At 37.8% G+C, this 22312-nt stretch overlaps 1 protein-coding gene across 1 annotated transcript in view; it reads left to right on the top strand.

Annotated features, from left to right (window-relative positions):
* The window catches only part of LOC124163312 (atrial natriuretic peptide receptor 1-like), an 897209-nt gene that overhangs the window by 853941 nt on the left and 20956 nt on the right, over positions 1–22312 (top strand). The gene's annotated exons all lie outside the window — the stretch shown is intronic.

Genomic DNA, 22312 nt, shown 5'->3' with positions numbered 1-22312 from the left:
CCAAAACTGCCTCTTCCTTCTTTTCTTCCTCTCAAGAGCCCATACCTTATTCCTCACGTCAAAACATCAATGAGTATTCAACAATCCAACTAAAATTAAGTTAATTTAAGTATCCAAAAATTACAGTAATAACAAAAATTTAAGATTATATTTAAAAAACCAGACGTTACAGTCTACATGTTGAACTCATGCCCAAAAATTTCTTCATAGATTTTTGTCAACTGAAAATCTAAGAGTCAGATTTTGAAGGAATTAAAGGAAGCAAACGCTGAAATGGAACACAAAGTTTGCTTTTCATACATGAATGATGTATGAATGAAATCAAATGAGACTAGGGAAGAAAGCACGCATTTTTCTTCGGATTTCACTTGAAAAAAATAAAATGAGCGTAACTTTTTCTAAGATGGAGATGTTCTTTCCGATCCCCAACAGGATTTTACCAGTTTTTTTTAATTTGGAGGGATCCTGTTTACGGGTTTCAAAAGTTCAACTCCCAACAGGAGGCACAACTCGAGTTGAAATTCTCGGAAACTTCTTTTAAACTATTCCTTTTTTAGCGCCGGAATCAAAGAAAAATCTTCTTCGATTCTGGCGCTGGAATTGAGTTTTTATCGCTAACACTTAACTTGAAAGCAGGATACGGTATTTTGACAATATTCCGTTTGAAATGCCAACTATACATTTTTATAATCCAAACAAAAATGTGGTGCATTCTTTCGATTTGACTCAGATAAAGGATATGAAGCAGACCTCTTCCGTGATTCAAAATTATGAATATTTTATGTGTTAATAGATACACATCCCAGTCGCATGTTCCACAATGAAATAAAGTTTTGGCGTTGTATGAAAATTACAATAGAAAGATAATAAAAAAAGTCTCATTTTATCTACTCAAGAGTAGAGTCATCTATTAAGTTTAGGCCACAGCAATTTTCAAAAAGTTCTGGAGAATTTACAAAATCCGTTACCCTACTAATGTTTTAAATATGCTTTTTGGCCTAACGGAAATTATAACTCTCATGAATATGGAATAATAGCAATATTCTCCATTTATTAATGCATAATCAGATATTATGCTAATTTAAAGTAATATGCATTTCAATTCTGGCCACTTCTTAAGGGCTACAGTAGGACGATATGAATCAACATCAAATTCTGCAGGTAAACGTTATACTCAACTATTTGAAACAATTAAAATTATTAGGGAGAAAACAGGGACCTATCACCAGATTTATTTAAGACATAATAATTAATTATTTCTCATATTAAGGGGAATTAATATTTATATCGCTATGCCCAGGAATTCTCTTATGATAATTTATTCCACATATTAGCTTTATCGCAAATATTTGTCTCGTTTGTCGAATCCTTGGCGTCTTCTTTATCCTCGCTTCAATTAATACGAATATGAAAGAATATTCTGATTTCCAGCCTGGTAGGAAGATCCAAAGTAGATCCGTATACGTTTCAGTGACGACAAATGGGAGTAATCCATTACCTGATGTGAGAAACGTGACGGACCTCGCTACATGGGATACCATGTATCTTCTCACTTGGCTCTAAGCCGGAGAGATATTATTAATTCTCGAGAAAGCGCAAGTTGATTAACTATTAGCTAATTAATTATTAATTAACTATTTGAATGCAGCGACCGATGGCATAATTGCACCGTTGGGAGGAAAGGTTGGAGAGACACTCAGATTCGGCGATAAACTACTCTTAACGAAGCCTACACGTTCAGTCCGGAGCATGTCAAATGACTTGCTCTGCCGGTTGCGTCGGGAGCCCTTTCTCTGCCTCCGCACTAGTCTAATATCCGCTTCCGAGTCTTCCGATCGTGTGCATGGCCTTCAGCAAGCTTCTCTCTTTCCAGCCGTGTGCGCCGTTATTAAAAAGCAGTATTTTAACAGAAGTTATGGCGCGGAAACCTCCCTGTATTTTTCTTTCTTATTTTAACGGCCGATTTTGATGACTTTAATGAAAATCGGGCCCGCACATCCCATTCGATGGTCAGAGAGTTGAAATTTAAGTGCTCTCTACAAAGCACCCAAGTAGGTGTTGGGTGATCTAAAAATCTCCTCCACTGCCGGGAATTGAAATATGAAAATCCAACGCTAATCTCCACACCATCCCGATAACTTGCGTGAACTTGTGTTATTGTTCATTTTTCAGCTTCTCGTACAAAGCCTCTGCAGGAGCCTACGATCCTTGGCTGTCTCAGTCAAACGCTTCCCTTAAAATACATTTATTTTTCCTGCGTCAATACTTTTTAGCATGTCTTGTCCACTGCCCCAAAACGAGCCAACAAAGAAAGCTCATCACGTGTTACTTCTATATTATATTCTACTGCCACGCATTCAATCCACATTCCAACACCCTTACTTTCCTCTCCAATGCTTATCATGTGTTCGAAACCGACTGCATTAAGAATATTCCCCTGTTTGTCTCACCCATATTTCACTTTCCAGCGATGGAGTTGGGTGGAGAGCTTTTATGTAAACATACATCTTCGCTCCCTGAGACAAGCATTCATGCCTCGATATAACTGCTCCGTATACCACCTGGGACTTTCATTTCAACTTTCACACGCCTGTCAAGCTTCTCATCTAACCTTCCATCTTGAGCAAAATCCGATGCTTAAGATAATTCACTTCGTTAGCACTTTCATTGTCATTTATTTACTAGTTATTTTGTCCTAGAGAATACGGAATGAAGCCCCTGTCTCCTAAGAGATGAGTTTTTTCTTGATTTTTCTTCATTCATAGATCAAATTGTTTCATTCTCTTTAATTTCGGTCAATTTTTAACAACCATGATTTCAAAGTTCAATAATATTCTCAGGGCATTAAAGTTAATAACACAGTCATAATTTACAGTAATACTTACTTGTTGGCTAAATAAAATAGATGTTCCTTCCCCCGAAAAATAGGGAATTATACTGCACTACCATAAGCCAGTGTCGCAGCGAGGGGAAGTTTTAGGGGATAAACCCCCCCCCCCCTCTCCAGAGCTCAGAGAATTTTTTAGTTCAATCCATTTTACTTAATTGGATTTACGTAAAACTCACCATTTTGAACCATTTATCTTAAAATTCCGCAATTTACTAATCTCGCACCTACCGCTTACCCTGGTGGGTATTTCATACCCCCCACACACCCCGGTATTAGTTGCACCTAAACCCCCCCCTAGTCTTAATTCCTAGCTGCACCCCTGCCATAGGCAACATTTTATAATAGAAGTAATTGATAAAAATATCCCTGAGTATAAACCGTTTGTCCAAAGGAAAATGGCGAGATTAATGTATCACAGAGAGTGCTGTTGAGACATGGACGCTGACCAAAATGATTGAGATATGTCTGCCATCGTTTAAGAACTGGACGTCAAAGAGAATAGAAAAGGTTCGACATATATGCCGAGAATAGAAGGAGAATTTTTAAAAATGGAGTAAAGGCAATTATGAGGGCCTTGAAGATGCTGAAGTCAGTTGTAGAAACAAGAATGTCGGATTTAAGCGTGGGGTGCAAGTGGAACGAGCCATTGAGGTGGTATTACCACTCACACGGAATTTTATGGCAATATTGCGGGTCAATTTATGTAAACATAAATCTTCACTCCCTGAGACAAGTATTCATGCCTCGATGTACCGGCTCATATTCCACCTGTGACTTTCATTTCAGCATTTCATTTCATCACACGCCTATCAAGCTCCTCGTCTTATCTTCCACCTTGAAAAAATGCGATGCTGAAGATAATTCACTTTATTCAGATTACTTTTACCATTAATTCATTCATTTTTTGTCTTGGTGAAGATGGAAAGAAGAAGTCAATTTGGAAAAATAATATTGCTAGAGCAGTGGCGGATTGGAGGGGGTGCAGTTGCCCTCCCTCCCTGTAATTTACGAAAAATTGAAAGTGTGGTAATCTTTATACTCCAATGACAGGTTTAATTTCAACAACTGGATAAACAATTTTTTTAAATTATTGATGAATATTTAAAATTCACTTTTCAACGAATATCAGACCTCAGATGCGTCTTTGTTGAGAGGTTTTGTATACCACAAGGGAGCATCGGATTGTCATGAACCGTCAGCTCTTAAATAACAACCTCAACCCGCACCTGTGCGAAATAAGGTATTAATTAGCATTTTGCAAATGTAAGTATAAACACCACTTTAATGAAAGACTCCCTTTAAAGAAAGACAAGAGAACTAATTTGAGCAGATTAAAGTTGAAAAATTTCATCGCATCGCATTTTAGATGCACCGCTCTTGTGGGCCCTTGAAGAGCAGCGTACCATCACAGAGTAATCTATTCATAGGAAATGAATGCTTCTGAGATACGGGAACCATTACTTTTCTTGTTATCATCCCCATCCTAACAATCGGGTCTTATTAGAAGAGCGTAAAAGCGCGCTTTATTCGAATTCGAAATAGTCGTGAAGGGACGAGCATTGTCTGCATCACCTACAGCGGGTAACAAACGAAGGCAAATGGGCGGTTTTATTCTGAATAACTTAGCAGCCACAATACGCGCGCTTCATGTTTATTTCTGAGTTATCTATAAAGTACGAGAGCCTGGTAGCCTTGTATGTTGGGCGCTCGTCTGATGACCGATTGGCCTCAGGTTCAAATTATGAACACTACACTCACTGGAAAATATTCCTAGCGATAGATGACCCAGTGAAAAACTGAATCTGAGTGGCTTACTCTGGGGTGAACTCTACCCTCTACTATGCAAGCCAATCCTCGAGTTAAATCACTGGGTGAGTGAAATTAATAATGCTTCTTCAAATTATGAATTCATTATTCTCAAATATTTTGATTCGGTACATTTATCGGTCTTATTGCTAGGTGCCCGTTAAAATTAATCCACACATAATGCAGATAATATTTTTAACTAAATATTTCGTTTTCGGAGACCGCGTTATTTTTCGGGGGAAAAGCTGGGAAAAAATACTACGGTTATTAGCGAAAGGAGAGGAATGGAATGAAAAATCACCGACAAGAGTAACGAAGTCCATGCGGGAGCCCTTACCAAAATGGCTACCACGGTCGACCTCTTTATAAAAGAACTCGTAGATTTACTCGTCCGTGATACTACTTTTTCGCAAGAGAGGGCCTGATTTAGAGCCTATTTATCCTTGTGCTACTCACGGTTTCACGGTCGTTTCTGCTGCTTTGAAATAAATCCAACGGAAGTCTCGTCCACGTCCTTGACATTGAAGAAGTCGCATCGGAGTCGGAATAGCAATCAGCTCTTATGTTGCGGACAAGTCTGCATCCCCCTTGTTTCCCTATCCAGCTTTGCAAATCGTTCCTACTCGTCCATACTATTTTTTCTCTATTCTCTCCACTTATCTACGACAAGAGGGCGACATGCCAGGGTTTCATGTGCACCCCGACGTCTATAGCGTTTCTACGAGGCGCCAAAGCAAAGCAGCGTCTCTGGATACAAAGCAGGACGACAATGACGCTGACGCCGGAAATTTCTCCATCTTTGATGGAATTTTGCGTTCTGCGGAAATGGGCGATCAAAAAAAAGGAAGAAGCGTTAAAGGTTTTTCTTCCTACCATTTCCGATGTATTCAATCAATTTAATGTGCATCATAACTCAGGGATTACTGGTCAAAAGATGGAAGCCATTATTCCTGTATAAATAATGGAAAGTAAAAATTCTGGAAATCAATAGTTTTCCAATGGTAAGAACTCCTGAAAGTCAAGGCCAGTGATTTTTTCCCTTTTGACTTTTCACACAATTTGTGTATTGCGGGTGACACCGTAAAGATATCACCGTGGCTAGTCCCGATATGTTTAAATTACTCCTGAGAGTATTTACGTAGTAAAATATATTGATAAATAAGGAGCTTGGTGGTGAAAAATATATCCCGCCCATGCAACCTAATAAAATAAAGTTTTAATGATCTCTTCTCACTAATTGAAGACTACTGGGTATTTTTAAATTGATATTTAAATTCAAATTCTTTTTATTAGCAACTTTTGAAGCTCTGCTAAGATGGTTATATAAACCAACGAAACCCTTTTATAAAGAATAAATATAATATAATCACTTTCATGATTCCTTTTATTTATTTTTTTGTTTGCTAAATTTGAGGATTTGAGGTGATGAAATGGAGAGGAGGTCATGAAATGAATGGGTCTAAATGAAAAGTTAACACTTTAACTGTTGAATCAATGGTAGTTATATTTTTAATGACTGGTTACTAAGAATCTCTTCTATTTTGGCTCCATGTAGCACGAAAAAATACTCATCATTAAGAATCTTGGTTGTATCACAAAAATGTATTATTTTGATCGTAAATCATACTCCTGTTCATGACAAACATTTAGGTAGCATTAATATATTTTATGATAGTGTGGAGAGGGCCCAGATTTCGTACTTATGTTTCATACTTACTTCATCACAAGTTTGGCCCATATCTGATGCCGAATAACCAATAGATATTATATATAGGTAAAGTATTGAATACTTAATCAATTAATATTTATTTATTTACTTATTTTTTATTATTTATCTTAATTTGCATGACCAATAAGAGACTTCTTACCTTATAGCAAATCTATGCACCCACTCTTTCGAAAGGTTTATCCGTATTCATGACAGATATATTTTTATGCATTTACGATCCGCAATTGCAACATGATCATAGCGAAACCAATGAAAAGAACACTTCGTTTTTCATCAACTCGTTAAAGTTGGAGAACATTTCACCACAGTATAAATTGGTCGACTTGATAATTTTCGATGGCAAGTTGGTATTATTCACTCACCACTGATTCTACTGAAGGTTGATATTGATAGGTAAGAAATCAGCTCATTCCAATCTGTAGGCTGTTTATGGAATTAAGAATATATAATTATCCTTAAGGAGCACTTAACGTTAGATTCCAATGCTGATACGATAATGACGGCATTCATAGAAAAACAATAGCGCAGAACGTGGTGGAATTAGCGTGAAAACTGTCTTGGGGATTTGGTCAATTTTGAATAAAGGGAAAAATAGCGAGAAACTTTGGAATGCGCAGTATCGTTGTCACTTTTTTCATATGCTTTCCATCCATGTTTTGTTATGTCTAACTGTGGAAGAAGACATTTTGAAATGAAAATTATCATGGATGTATCATGGAATTGATTAGTAAACTCTGGAGTATTTAGATAACGATGCGGCTAAGAAGCAATTCAATTCAATTTCAATACTTTGAGAGGGGCAGTTTTCTGCATTATTTCTGAACAAGAATATTAGATAGCATCGAGTACGCGTAAGTTGCTTTCTATAAGCGCCCTAAAGCTGTGAAGTTATTCTTTTATAATGTTGACTTCAAATTCAATGCTATTCTTTTTAAATCGGCCTTTTGGCTGAGGCGTGTGATATCACACCCTCAGGGTGGGGTGGCCTTTTCCTTCCCATGGGCCACCTCGCCTTTCGAGTGTTTCTTTTTATTTAGGGGTATCCACAGGCTACACCCCATGATTTCAACCCTGAAACTCCGATCAGTAAGGAAATATTGTAACCATTAGGCCACCCTTACTCCCCTCGAGTTTGCATAAGTTCTCATATTTTTAGTTCCTCGTGGTCTTTACCCAATAGGAAGGCAAGCACGTACTCAGGAAAATTGGAGGGTAGCCTACCTGGTGAACGGGAATCGACGAACCGCAAACTTGTTGGAGGCCTGAAGTTTCAACAATGGCTCCGTTGTTTTATATGGAGCCCAATTGCGATTTCCAACAGCTCCCAGCTTCGAACTAACAAGGGATAAAGCCAACGAGTTTTAGCTAAAAGCTGAATTCCCGACTCCATGTTGAGCAACGCCCTCTTGTTAATCCGTTTTGAGGCCCGAAAATTAATTACCTAGTAATATAATACATTATCAGCCACTTCTTAACTTAGTTAGGTTCTCTCTTGAGGGTTAATTCTGAGGAAAGAATAATTCTTTACTTCACCGGAGTACGCCAATGTTTTATTTGGATTTTTTTTCATTGTCATCCGGGATTTTTCTATGATATTTATGTAAAACTCTTTAAAAGACCGTAAACTATGTATCGCTCGAATTCTTTTTAATTAAAAAATAGCAATTAAATTTTGGCGAAGTTCTGAAGCAAATAATAAATACTTCCTGACCAAACTCATGGGATAACATAACATCACTCACTCAATAATGACAATCGAAAGTTGGTGTGCATGGGTGAGGGTAGGATGATAATTTCTTTTCCCTGGGCCGCTCGCACTTTGAGGATTATATTAGAGGGGTTGGTCCGGAGGATTTCATCCTGGATTTGAACCCGGGACCCATTTATCAGCAGCTGAGTGCTCTAACCACTAGACTACCACTCTCTCATTGAAAGAAGAACCATTTTCTTTGCTAGACTTTTCGTGGATTTTGTCCAAATGTGGGCCTTTTCTTATTCAATACACTGTATTCGCCAATTTATTTTTACGTATTTTCAGTTGTGATGAAGTTATAATAGACCAGTATTTTTCAATTTGTACGATCCGCCTTCCACTTCTCGAGGTATTGGTGGAGAAAACCACCGGTTTTAATCCTTTCGAATATAAGTCGATGAACTCATGCCGAGCCGTTAACCGCTACTCCTCGGCCTTTTGGGTGTACCTCACGTGGTTTTTTGTTGTTTCGACTTTCAAGATCGGCAGCCTTTAACCATTTTGCTGATAGTTGATGACGTCACGAGCTCAATCCTATATGGTCACCGCTTCTCAGCTACTCCTCTCCACCCCATATTGGCCGTGCGTGGTTTGATGTCGTTCACTCTCTTTTGAGCGATTCCTATCCTCAATGCACGGTTCTCTGTAAACGAGTAAATACCCAGAAGTATAATGACGCCACCTACTCATGAGCGGAAACTTTCACACATCACTGCTCCAGGGTAACTTGTTAGAGCAAAGAAAAGAAATTACATATCGTATTTTGCTCAGAAATAATCAAATATCATTGTAGCAAATTATTCAAAATCAGTGATTCAAAAAATATATTTTAGGCTTTCAAGAAATCATCGCAAGCTCTCACAAGAATAGAATGTTTTGAAAAAAAAACACAAAAAAATATTCGAAAGTAAATAATACAAAAATATAAGTTTAATTTCAAAAGAAATCACAGCGTAGACTCAAAATAATAATGTTTCCACAAACCAACAAATAAAAATTGTAAAAATTCAAATAATAGTATGGATTTTCTTTAAAGGATTGAATTGATTGTGATGATTTGATGTTTTTGGTATGGAATTCCAGAATCTAGAAGCGCTAAGCTGAAAATAGCTGAAATATATGTTGGTGCAGGCTTGTGGATTTTGAAGGTCAGAATTAAAACGGGGGCATCGCGGTAACTCTCTTGCGGGGGATGAGTAGTTCGAACAGGTAATTTTTTCATTTCTAATTTTTCAGTTGAAATATAATATACCCTTTTAGATGACATCTGGCAAGCAAGAGCTATTTCACCCACTTTTAATCGGCGATCCTCCATGACCACTTAGTGCACTTTTTCAATGATTTCTGAAGTAGTGACACTTCTTGGCCGACTTTTGCACGGACCATCTTTTAAGCTCTCCCGACCAAATTTAAATTCATTTATCCCCTTGGCAACAGCTGACTATGAAGGAGCAGAGTCCCCTAGTGTATTTTGGAAATCGGCATGAATGTCCTTTGATTCCATACCTATTTTTACGAAGTACTTAATCACTGCATGAATCTCGATTTTTTCCATCTTCGCAAATCACTATGCGGGAACAACAAAAAAGCCACGTCACCGCCACAGTTCTCTTCCACGAGAATTGACGTGGTATGTGTTTACAGCGAACAGTCCTATTTACATCACGTGAAAACCTCGTTGCACAGGTGCTGACAACTCGTGGTGATTCCGAGATCTTTTCAAACCACCCTCGTACTAATTGTAGGTCCCTGGGACATCGCTCTTTCTGGCCGTTCCAAGAAGAATGATGCACGCAGCATACATTTATCGTAAAAATATGCATGTTTAGTCTCCTTTCTTTGTTCTGCCTGCCTTCAATTTTTTTAATATTTGTTATTTCCGGGCCAAAAATGTTTAATTCAACTATTTGTTGGCATTAAAACTTTGGGTAAAAAGTAATTCAGGTTTGCGTAAAGATATCCTTATTTACCAGAAATTCTGATTTATTAGGAATATAGTTTCTTTTGAAACAGATTATTTAGTTTTTTTCTTGCGTAAGCGCCTTCGTTGCTATTTATTTATTCCACTCATTACCCCCATAGAAACGCAAAGTTAAGAGGTGGTGACTTTTTTCGTGAAGTCTTGGGGTTCTCACCAGTTTAGTGCGTTGTATATCACCAACGGACGACTCGTTCATCGTCATCAGGGTGAATGAATAATTTTTACTGAACAAAATACTTTGAGATGTAAGTATAAACAATTACAACAATCAGGTTACTCTTGCTCGTTCAGAAAGATTCAGCTGATTCGGATAATTTTTTCATTTCCTTTAAAAAGGGACTTCAAGAATTGCTAAGAAAGTTTCTACCCCGTGTCATGATTGAAAGTATTTTTATAATTGAAGACCTCTCGCAAATAATTCGCCGGGAAAGACTTTCTTCACATTTTAAATACGTTTATAGGGAGGAAATACACCGCATTTAGTTTTTATTTCATTTGAGAAGGCTTATGGTATAGTTGTCCTTATCTTTCCTTTATAATTACAACATTATTTAAACAAATTGCGATTTCTGGAATAAGGGAACCACTCCATTTTACACTCGATCCACCGATTCCATGAATTGCGTATTTTGGTATCAAGGAGAGAAGAGGTGATTTTTTCAGTTTTCAGCGAATAAAGTGTGAGTTTGGGATCGGTCAGCTTCCGTCACTTGGTTTGAAGAGAAATATCACCGAGACATTTTCTCACCCCAAATGACCTAAGGTCAGACACACTCCACGTGATCTAAGGTCAGAATTTCATCTCTCGTATTATGTTCAGAAACGCTGTTATCGCTGTATCCTTAGTAGTTACAAAATGTAAAAAAAAACCTACTTTAGAATGATTTGCTATTGCAAATCAGTTCCATTTCTTTGGCCTCTACCTTCTGAAACAAATAATATAAAGTATCAGTTTTATTAATATTATAGGCTGCCCGTCTACAAGAGTTATAAGCCAACAATTCTGTCATTCACGGATTACTGTTGGCAAAATCAATTAATTTTAAAAACGTTATAGTCATGCTATAGTTTTCAATTACTGCATAATTCGATACTAAAATTCTGTGCTATTGCCAATTCTTCTATGAAGGTCACATTTAGAGAAGCTAGTTATGACTTTGTATTAATAATATGTCTTTACTTCACAATTTCCTTGGTAATTGAATAAGTCTAAAATTAGCGTGTTTCAAAATAGACAGCAATATTTTTATATTCACGGCACGTTTCAATATCCAAAAGGCACGTTTTAACTTTCCCTTAACATTTAATACGCTCTCAATGAATCCTTATTAATCCTTTTTTTTTCATTTTCTTGTGCCTTTGAGAATGAAACTTTGGAATATTTTCAATTTTCGGAAAAATTTCCTGAACTTCCTTTAGCGGCGTAGAAATTCTAAGTATTGCTTATAAAATACTTACCAAAGAATATTCACATCCCATCTATGTTCTCCTTCGCTCAAAGAAAATTAAAAGAGGAAAATTTTTTCTTGTCGTGACCTCAATGCATATATTTTTCAAGTTTCACGCTGGAAGCGACAAAACTCCTCTTCACACCTGATTTCTGCTTCGTAATCACAATTTCTGAACTTACTTTGCATTTCAATTTTATGCCGAAAAGTTTCTCACCAAGAACTTCAGCCTGAATGGTGATTACGATAGGTTAGGGTGGACTTCATCTACAAAAATACATAAGCACGTGAATTGTACTTTTTCGGTAATTGAATTTTCATCCGTACTTAAACATCTTATGCCATTGCCGTACTTTCGACTTACTCCGCGAAAACAGACTAACAAATCTATCTCTTCGCAGAAAGTAAGCCGAGAAATCTGCCATTTGGAGATTCTCTGGTGCTCCGACTGCGACCGTATATCACGTTATAAAAAAATGAGTAAATTTTGAAACGTAGTGAAAACAATGGACCGGAAAGTTCAAGATAGAGGCGTTATCGATATTCTCGTCCGATTCGATATCATGAGGTCCATATTTCTCAGAATTAATCGTGTGTGTCCGTTAAGTTAGGTTAAAAAAATACAACCCAGGACTCATGCGGCACGCTCAGACAAATCCCAAGATTCTTTCATGCATAGTGAATTCTGGGTCGAATCTCATTCGCTCGCGGTTCGCATCTAGCTCACGACGTCTAGTCTAGACCCCGCCATAGAAAAACAATGTGCCCTACTTATTTTTCCTACGTACACCGCGATGTCTTCATTCTGCAGGCTAGTAAACTACCGCGGTTGATTTACCATAACCGAATCCTCGTTCCACTCACGTCTCGCAAATATTTTTTTTCGAAGTCTAGTCAATCATGAGTCAGGAACGAAAGCCTCATCGTGACCTTTATGTCAAAAAAAAAAAAGAAAATTCTCATCCTCGTTTATTTTGGAATAATTCCGTAAAACAAATATTCCTCCCTCTGACAAAAAATGATCTAGGTACCTCCCAAAAGCATTATTATATTTAAGTATCAAAGTGCGTGTTGCGACTAATTGCGTGAGAAAAATAATTTATTGTTGTATTCAGCGTTCAGAATGAGGAGATAGCCCTCGGGAGTGAGAAATAGTCTGGTGAATACGTGACGGAATTACTCTTTTCGCCCGAATAATTGGAGCCAAAGGTCTAGAGATTACAAGGCCTGTTCCCAGTGGAAGGAATTTAACATTCCCTGTAAAGAGGATTTTGGGAATGAAATGAATAAATCGAATAGCAGTCAGAGGAAAAGCGTTCAGTTTTAGAGAAGGAAAGCATATGGTGAAAAAAATTGGTCCTGGAATTTGATCGATATCATGAGAGAGATAAAACAACTGTTTTATTTCTACAGATTGTAATTGTTAACCAACCTAGGTGTCGCCAATATACCCTGTCATTATCAAGAATCTTAGATTGGTTAAGAAATAAAATCTCAGGAAATGAAACAACTGTTTTATCTTCATCATGATATCGATTCTCGATTCCCAAAAGATGTCGCCTAAGACGTTAAACTCAATTCTGGCATTTGATCGTTTCAATTAACGTACAGTTTATGAAATTATAATTAAGACGCGAATTCATTCTTACACTACGGTGTACCGAGGCACGGAGAAAATAATAGTTTAAGCGATATATGAGATGGGAATTGTTGATGTCATCAAGAAAACAGACAAATATCATTTGTTACAATAAAAAGTAAGGAAAAGAGGGAAATTAGGGAACCATTTCACAGACTAGCACAATCAGTAAAAATTATTTTTTTGCACTGAGTTTAATTAGTATTTCAGGCCAAGAACTGGGGATTTTACTAAGATTTTTATTTCTGTAACTTTTATTTTTTATAATAGCTCAATTTTTATTTCAGGTGGAAATATTATATTAAGGCTCTATTACAATTACTTGAATTTTATTATAGACATTGATCAACAAGCGTTGCTTACTAGCGATTTTTTTTCCTTCGAGCCGTTAGTCTTGGAATCAAAACATCTCCGAGTAAGAAGACACTTTTCAATTTTGAGGTATTGGAATACTTGGTATTTACTTCAGAGTATTGACCTTCATTGGACTAGTCGATATGAGCCACAGTACTAAGAACGTTAATCTTTTTCTCCGCTTTTCACTCCTTGGCAACATCTCTGTTTATTTTCTCGCCGTTGTAGCTCGAGGTCATTCCTATTGAATATTTTATTTCCCTGAGTAGCGGTAAATCACATCAGATTGTAAAAAGCCTAATGGTATAATGAAGACTGTTCTTAATTAGCGTTTCTACACCAAAGAGAATTGGTTTTAGAGTCTAAAAAAGGTAAACTTGATAAATCATTGATGAGTTAATCTACTCCCTGAAGCATTGGAATAGGAAGCGTTTTTTAACATTGTTCATTATTTTTTCCGAAAACTGATCCTCGGAAATTGTTGACCTTTGCAGATGGTTAATGACACACAACCACCGTATTTTTTCCTAATGACTCATTCTTTCTATCCTAACGTTCATATCTACAAGAGGTTTATTAAAAACGCTTAGCATCCCTAGAATCCCTTGTCGGGCAAGGTTGAACATGGGCTCGGGCAGCGGATGGAATGTGGTCTGGGGGCAGCTTAGAGGCAGAGTTGGGCGGAGCACGTAGCCCTGACATTTACAAATTTCGCCAACGCCCATAAGTGTGTGACACGTGATGAATGAGATCGAGAGGAGGTCTGAAGTGAGTGGATACATTGGGTGAGAGTAGCGACCCGACGAGAACTTCGAGCTGCAAAACAGAATAAAACTTATGTTGCGAACGTATGCAAGTGACACTGTAAAGATTGACGATGATTTTTCTAATTTATTTTAGTGTACAAAAATTCAGCTTTCAATGCTGATCAGTAGTCAATATAATTGTTTTTTTTGTAGCTGGTTTTATTGAGGAAATAACCGCAGACCGTGGTCAGTCACGGATTTGAGGAGAGTAAATTAAGGATGGTGATAAATTTTGCGTCGGTGACGGAGTCATTTCCCTTCATTAGCGTCCCATCGAACCAATCATGCAACTAACTATCTTTAAAATGCCTCTAAAATTTTATGAAACTTGATATTTGCACCCGAGACCAAAGATTTAAGGAGCTAATATTTTGTGCTCTAGATACCTAAGTCAACAAGCTTACAATATGTAGCCTATGTGGTTAGAAAAGTATTGCACTTTCGGTTCAGTTCAAAACTTTTTCAATTTCGCGCCATTGCTCTTAATGCGATATTTGTCACAGTGTATTAGGGAGAAAACTCATTCCCTCATCTAATGAATGGCTCGTTGCAAATTTTATAGGTATATGTGGAGATAAAATTCCTTAAAAAATGTTTACCACTTCTAATGTCTGTTCTAATGAGGGGGAAGTGGATAGTTGAGAGTAGAACTCACCCCGAAATAAGTCAGGCGCGTGAATTTAAGGTTGGCCGGTTCCTTTCCCTGGAGGTCCTTAAGCTTCAACCGGAATATGAACCCGGCACAGTTCGAATAGAGACCCATTTCTCTATCCCAAAAGTCCCTATGGTCTCCCTAAATACCACGATAAACAGAATGTGTGCCTTGTACATGTATATTTTACTATTTCCTTATTTTTCCGAGTTTAGTCTTAAAATAACACAGTGTTGATAAATAGGAAAAATAAACTTTAAGTGCGGGTGACTCCCGTAAAGGTTATCACCGTGGCTAGTCCCGGTATACTTTAAACTAAACTTGAAGTGGTAGGAAGCGGACATGCAGCAGTGAGAATTGAGTTGAAGAGCCGGACTGAGCTGCTATTGAGCTGCGAGACATGAAAATTCCCGCGCTCTCCTCTGTGTACGCAGCCGAGAAGCGACTACCCGCGGCGCATCGTCCTCTGCTAGCTGGACCATGGAATCCATCTCCCCTTTAATCTCTTCCGCCTCCACGAGTGTGTATACACGCGAGGGGTGAGTCCAGGAGGCGTGGGGTGGTGTGTGGGAAAAGGGTACGGGAGCAGTGGTGGGGAGGGAGCGAGGGGAAGGGAATGTGGAAATGGAGGGGACCCAGATAGCAGCCTTGCGGGATCGATGCGTGTGACGTCAGGTGGCGCGCTCGGCTCCGTCTCCGCCGCTCTCTCGCCTTCGTTTGTTGTCGGAGGGGAAGGGACGGAAGTGGAAAGAGAGGGCAAAAGTACGGGGCGAGAGAATGAAGTGGAGGAGGAAGCAGGAAGGGAAAAGATAAGGAGATAATCGGCGACGTAATCACCGCACTCCCGCACCCATCTTCGCTTTGTCAAGGTGTGTGTGGGAGTTTTGATTGCCCCAGGAGATTGTCACTTACGTCGAGCTTCCCTTCCAAAGTGAGCACGTCCTCGAGAGTAATTAAAAGGCGAAAACTTCTTTTAAAAAAATGTGGACGTGGGTTTGGATGGGAGAAATAGTTGCATGATTGCATGGAGGCGAGGTTTTCTTTTTATTTTCTATCTCCCCGGTGCATTTCCTGGAATTATTGGAGACACATCCACGAGGGATGATACACGTGTGTAATTGAGGACGTGAAAGGTCCCGCATCACATTTGACTTCGTGATAAGCGTAAATTCTTAACAACTTGTAACCAGCAATACACATAGTTGTCACATTCGGAATCGAATATCTTACATTTCTAGTCTCCGTACGCAAGAAACTTGTTTTACTCGCCTCTTTTTTAATTTTCGAATCGACGTGTTAGCAGTCGAAAACAATTGGATTACAGATAGTCTAAAAAATTTTACCCTTTTCCTAAGCGGATATTTCCTCGAGTTTTTCTTGCCTTCTTTGCCGTTATTTATATACTCGCGGTATTAACTTATCGAAATCTTTTAAAACAAAAATTATAAAGCATGATGCAAAACCTATGTTATGGGCGAATATAGTTCAGGTGCAATATAACTCATTCCGAGTTGTAATGCTGTAACCAAATTTTGTTCAGCCGTGTTTGGTGGATGCTTGATTTAACGTATTGGGAATAAGCGGAAGAGGATAAAATGAAAAATTGTAAACCATGTGTCATTTAACTGAAGAGAACCTTAAGTCATAATTTCTTCTCTGTGTATTTGAAATATACAATTTCTCACAGAATATCCTAAGGTATCTCAAGTAAACAGGAAAAGTTAATGAACTATGGGCTATGACCGGCTCGAAAATGGGTATATCATGTCAAACTAACGAAGATACGTGTTGTACATTTCATCTTAAAACCAAGTAACGCTTTCTGCAAAAACATTGAAGTTCCTCTTTTATTCCAATGATGACCAACCAATAAAATTTATTACACTCTATTATATTTTTATTGAATTTAAAAACCATAAAATTCCGTTAATTGTAAAATTATCTCATATTTACCCGCGGAATTAATGTGGACTGCAAATACACAGTAGATGTTATTTTGGTTAAACTTATATTAGAAATTATGATTAAAATGTTAAAATGGTGCATATGGACTCCAATAATGGACTTTTATAGCAGTTTGCAAAATACGCTGTAAATGAATCAAATACGAAGTTTTAATGTGAAAGAGGTGTAGCCTGCTCAAACCTCACTAAACTCAAGCAGACGGTCAAGTTGCTGATTCATACCTCAACGCTCGTTCTTTAATTTGCAAGTTATATAAACTGATCCGGATTATAAATTTTTCAATTATCGGATATTGAACATTATTAATGTCATCGATCGGATAAATATCCAAGTTTGATTTATTATTAATTGAATTGATATGAAAGTACATAAAATTTTGGGATCGCTTTTAATTTCTTTTAATTGCATTGTCGCGTTGGAACATTCTCAATAGGCGGATTTTAGACGTGGATGAAATCGCATCTATTTCTTCCCTCTCGTTCAAGGCTTCCAATTTTCTGAAGCAATCTCCTCCTTTAGCTCGGCCAGCCTCCTACGACTTTCATCCGATTAACGAAGCTTTGTCTTCCCTCCCTTAATTAAACTTCCTTCACTCTTCATCACTTCCACGAGATGTATTGTTCGTGCAAAATGCAAACCAATTTCGGTTTTTTTTAGCATACAAAGAAGGCGGTCTACAGCTAAGTACATTGGTGGAGATTGGTGAGACTCAGCCTCAAGAGCTCACGGTATTCTTTATCTATATACTACCCCGAAAGCCGCCTAAAAAGGCGTGGGGCAGGAGTGCTAGGATACCAGCCATCTATGCGTAAAAATTAAATACTCTAAAAAATACGACTAGCATTCATTAGTCTTTTATGGATCGGGGAAAAACGAATTCCCATGTTCATCCGTTCGGCAAAAGATCTCTCTTAATTTATCGCTTCTGTCGGACCTGGAAATATAGTGGGGTTCTTAGATGATATTCTCCGTGTCGCTCCCAAAGATATTCATTCTTAATTGTTCAAGCAATCTAAGCCTAGCGCTCAGCCTCCGAGTCTCTAGCGGCTCCCAACTTTATTTCCTCATCATCTGGGTAATGCTGTTTTTACGCATATAGCAATTTTTGACAAATCACGCAGCTTTCCTTTGTATTTTTTTCATTTCACGGATTAAGTCTTTCTGCACCGGATCCCAAAATCATATTTGCGACTGATCGTCCCTTAAAAGGAATAAATCACTGTAAATGAAGCGCTCTTCTTTCAGTATCAGAAGTCCTTTCCTTGGTCACCTCCCACTTTAAAAGATTGTTGCTTGGGGAGCGTTAATGTCCTCACCCAGGACTTGAACTGGGGACGTTTCGATCAGAAGCATAACGCTCTACTCACGAAGCATTTCCACTCCCCGATATTTTATTTATCACTTCATTTTGTATTTAATTTTGATTGACGCTATCTAACATACTACCCAAAGCCACTGCATGAAAAGAGGAAACATTCTGCAATGTGGCCTAATAGCCTAGTGGTGTGTTTGAATGTCCTCGCGAGAAATGCGGACATTTAATGTAGCTTCCAATAACGTAATAAATGCGGAAAATTAATGTTTAGCGAATACTTTTTTCTCATCTATACGTAGTAATAGTAGAGAGGGTACTATTTCGGAAATGGCATATGAGCCGTGAAAGCAATCCCAAAGCGTCTTGAGAGGGAAAAGAGTTTGTTGTCGTCACATTGTTCTCATTCATAGATATTATCAAAATCAGGGCCTAATCTAAAGATTTTACAATCATTTTACTGCATGATTTATTCCATTCTTTTACTTGTTTTACTCTCAGGTTTAATTTTATTTTCCATCGTTGAATCTAATTATCACAATATTTTCCAGTCTATTCGAAAGGTATTATTCTTACCTTGGTTCTCATCTAAGCAGCTACTTTATTGGAGGAATGACTTCAATGAAGCTTTTTACAACAACTGCTACTATAATACCTAATGGAGAGGTATGTCGTCTAGGATTGAAAATTTCCCAACTGAACGTTTTAGAAAGATTATTTTTTTGACGGTGAAATTTTTTTGAGGAATTTGGAGAAATGGGAGCAAGCAATTTGGAGACCATTAATTTTGGCGCAGTCGGAGGAAAATAAAAAGCTACCACGTTCGGCTTGTCAAATATTTGTGAGTTGTTTTGTTTCCTCATTTTCTTCAACAGTAGATGCTATAAAGCAGCTATTGAGCTATTTCATTTCGAAAAATAAAGCGGAAGACAATTGAAAACAAACAAAACTTTTTCTCGGAATGAATTTTCTCAGCCTCAAAAGCCAGAAAATCTATTCTCATATTTTCTGCTCCAAAATGGGTTTTCAATCTCTCGCAAACATAGTTTTTCGTTATTATTTGAAGAGAGAGCTTTTGTTTGGAAATTTTGGGCGCAAGGGTAAGGAAATAATTTAAGAGGTCCCCGCCTCTCATCAAAAATAAAGCGCTGGTTGTTAACTCTGACAGGTCCTCAAAACTCTCCCCTTCAGACTCCACTTTGCCTGGCAAGAGGGTCCCTGGTTTTCCGTAAGATGCAAAACGCCATTACTTTAACGCTTTTAACTGCGATGAATTTAATTTAGCCTCGCGCTCTTGTTCCTCAAGGATTTGAAACCGTGTTGCGCCACTCTTCATAAATAAGTAGTACACTGTCAGTTCTCCCTCCTTTAACATGACCTTGCTCCGTCAAAGAAAAAGGTGGTTATTCAAAGACTTGAACCATTTTATGAAATCTTGTCGCTTGTTAAATGCAATACCTGTTTGATTCCATAAATATTTAATGGCACTCCAGCGGTTGAAATATTTGCTTGTTAAAATATGATTATTGACTGGTAATGGTTTACATCGGTAGTCTTGTAAAACAAATTCTTTGATAATAACAATTTCTTGACAAATTAAAATTCCACCTTATCACTTAGCCGATCGACGGGTTCAAATCGCTCCATTATATTATTTCTTTCACTGCATTAGAGAATTTTTACGGCCGGCTGAAGTTTTTTTACTCAAGAAATGCGTTTTTGTGAGGTGTTCAATGTGATAACGATATTTCAGAATTGTATCTAGCTAATTTTTGGTTTCTAAAAATTATATCATTAAACTATAATTATATAACTCCCTTAAAACCTTTTCCTGGGTGCATTAGAATCTATATGTTATGTAATTAAAAATATTCCTTAACGGTGCGTAGCGAATAAAAATGCATGAGGAAAATAATGCATAGCTAATTCACGTCACTGCCTTTTAGCCATAAGAAGTAAATGAATGGTGTAAATATACTCAGTGCACTCATTATTGAAATATTGATTAAATAGTATTTCCCGCAATAGCATTGTAATGTTGCTCAAAGTACCACAGATAGTAGTAATTTTGTACACATGCAGATTTCTGGTGAGACTAGTTAGAATGCCTTGGATCCTAATTTTTCTCTTCTTTGCCATCGAATAATTTTATCAATGATAAGGTAATTTTGAAAATAGGTACCTAATACCAGTAAAATTTAGGAAAATAGTATCTGTTTGAATTGTGTTTTTCAGGATTAAATTCTTCTGTGACCTGAGTCCAAGCACGTTGCCAGGTATTTGTTTCGTTGAGTCAGCCATGATGTCACGATGCAGTTCCCTATTGACTCTTGGAATGTCTCTATTGCGCATATACAACTTTATCGTGATCACCTCTTTATTTAAGAAAGAAAATAATTCATTGATAACGTAACCGCAACAACGTGCTACGAATTTCTTCATATTTTATGTTTACCGCGTCGGTTGTTGTGGTGATGACAATAGTTTCACTGGCAGTACAGTCAGTCGAAGATACCGGTTCATAGTTTCGGCCCTCATTTTATTGAGTTTCTTTTCCGCTAGTTCTTTCTGCTGTCCGTTTGAGTGACCGTCTTTAACCTCAATATATATGTGGTATACTTCGTCTCGATCAAATTTATCCTTCCGCATTATCTCAATCAATCCATAAATTGATCTAGCGTAATATTCTCCTTCTCTCACTATTTTCTGATATCATCTGATTTTAACTCATGCTGAATAGGAGAAATTTTAGCTTCATATGTACATCAAAATATTTTTATAAGCTTTAAAAAAATTGAGGGTGGTTTTTAACCCGCTGTGTGGCTGCTACGTGCCTAGTAGAGTCGCGAATAACCTTGGTCTTCAGTCATGTTCACCATTTTCTACCTTCTTTTGTAGGATAGCGCCTTTATCACCTTAATGAAACGTGAAGGATAGTACGAATCCGCTCGAGCCAGGCTTTGCCTCCAATAATGTTTTTTTTTAAGCCGAGAGAAGCTGAGATCGCCGCTCAACCGCCACCATCGCGATGAAAATTCATGAATCTGAGTCAAAGGTGTTATAAAATTAACGTCTCTTCGAATATTAACGAGAGGAGGGAGTAAGGGAAGCCTAAAAGGGATATTTTGGGGAGGAAGGAATGATTGAATAACCCCCTCTATTCTCTCTCTTTCCTCATGAATTTTCACTTTCGCTCCGGATTCGGAAAAAAAGGTCGTTCGATGAAGGGAGAGGAAAAATGGAATGAGGGAGCGGAACTCCGTTATATGCCAGTGGCGAGCGACGCGAGGATAAAAATATTATCTCGCTTTTATATTTGAACTTTTAACACAGATAGACTCTTACATGTATATCTACCCCCCTGGCCACTTCAATACGCATGTGGTGGAAGGTTTTAGGATATCAGCCATTTACCATACATTCTTTTATTCATTCACAGCATTGTAAATCCTAAGACTGGTACGCTTCGGACCTCTATTTCTTCCCATTCCATGCCAGTTCTTTTACCTCCCTGAGGTTATTCTTCCCCGTATCCTTCTGGATTTGTCAAAGGTACTTGTCCTTTGGCCTTTCACTGGGGACTTCATCAGTTTTCCATTCCGTTTCTACCGTTATATTCTCACGTAACTTCTAATTCTCATTACGTGGCCAGTTCACTGTGTTCTTGCTTGGCGTACACATTCTTCTCATATCCATCTATATACCCCGTTCCTAGCGGTCCATTTTATCTTCAGCATCCTTCTCCATCACCAGTCCTCGAAGGCCTCTTTTCTTTTCTGGTCGCTTTTTCAAATGGCCCAAGCTTTCGAACCGTAAAGTGTCACTGCCATTACAAGTTTTTTTGCGCACTCTTTCCCGGTTTTCCGGTGATCTTTGATCTTGGTTTCGACCTTTTTGCTTTGAAATTACTTGATTTGATGCTGGTGCATGTCTGCAAAAACGTACACAAATTTTCTTTTACAAATTTGTATTGCATC

The sequence above is a fragment of the Ischnura elegans genome, chromosome 8 (genome assembly GCF_921293095.1).
Source record: "Ischnura elegans chromosome 8, ioIscEleg1.1, whole genome shotgun sequence".
Lineage (NCBI taxonomy): Eukaryota > Metazoa > Arthropoda > Insecta > Odonata > Coenagrionidae > Ischnura > Ischnura elegans.
The sequence above is the reverse complement of the archived record's forward strand: the minus strand, read 5'-3'. Positions and strand labels throughout refer to the sequence as shown.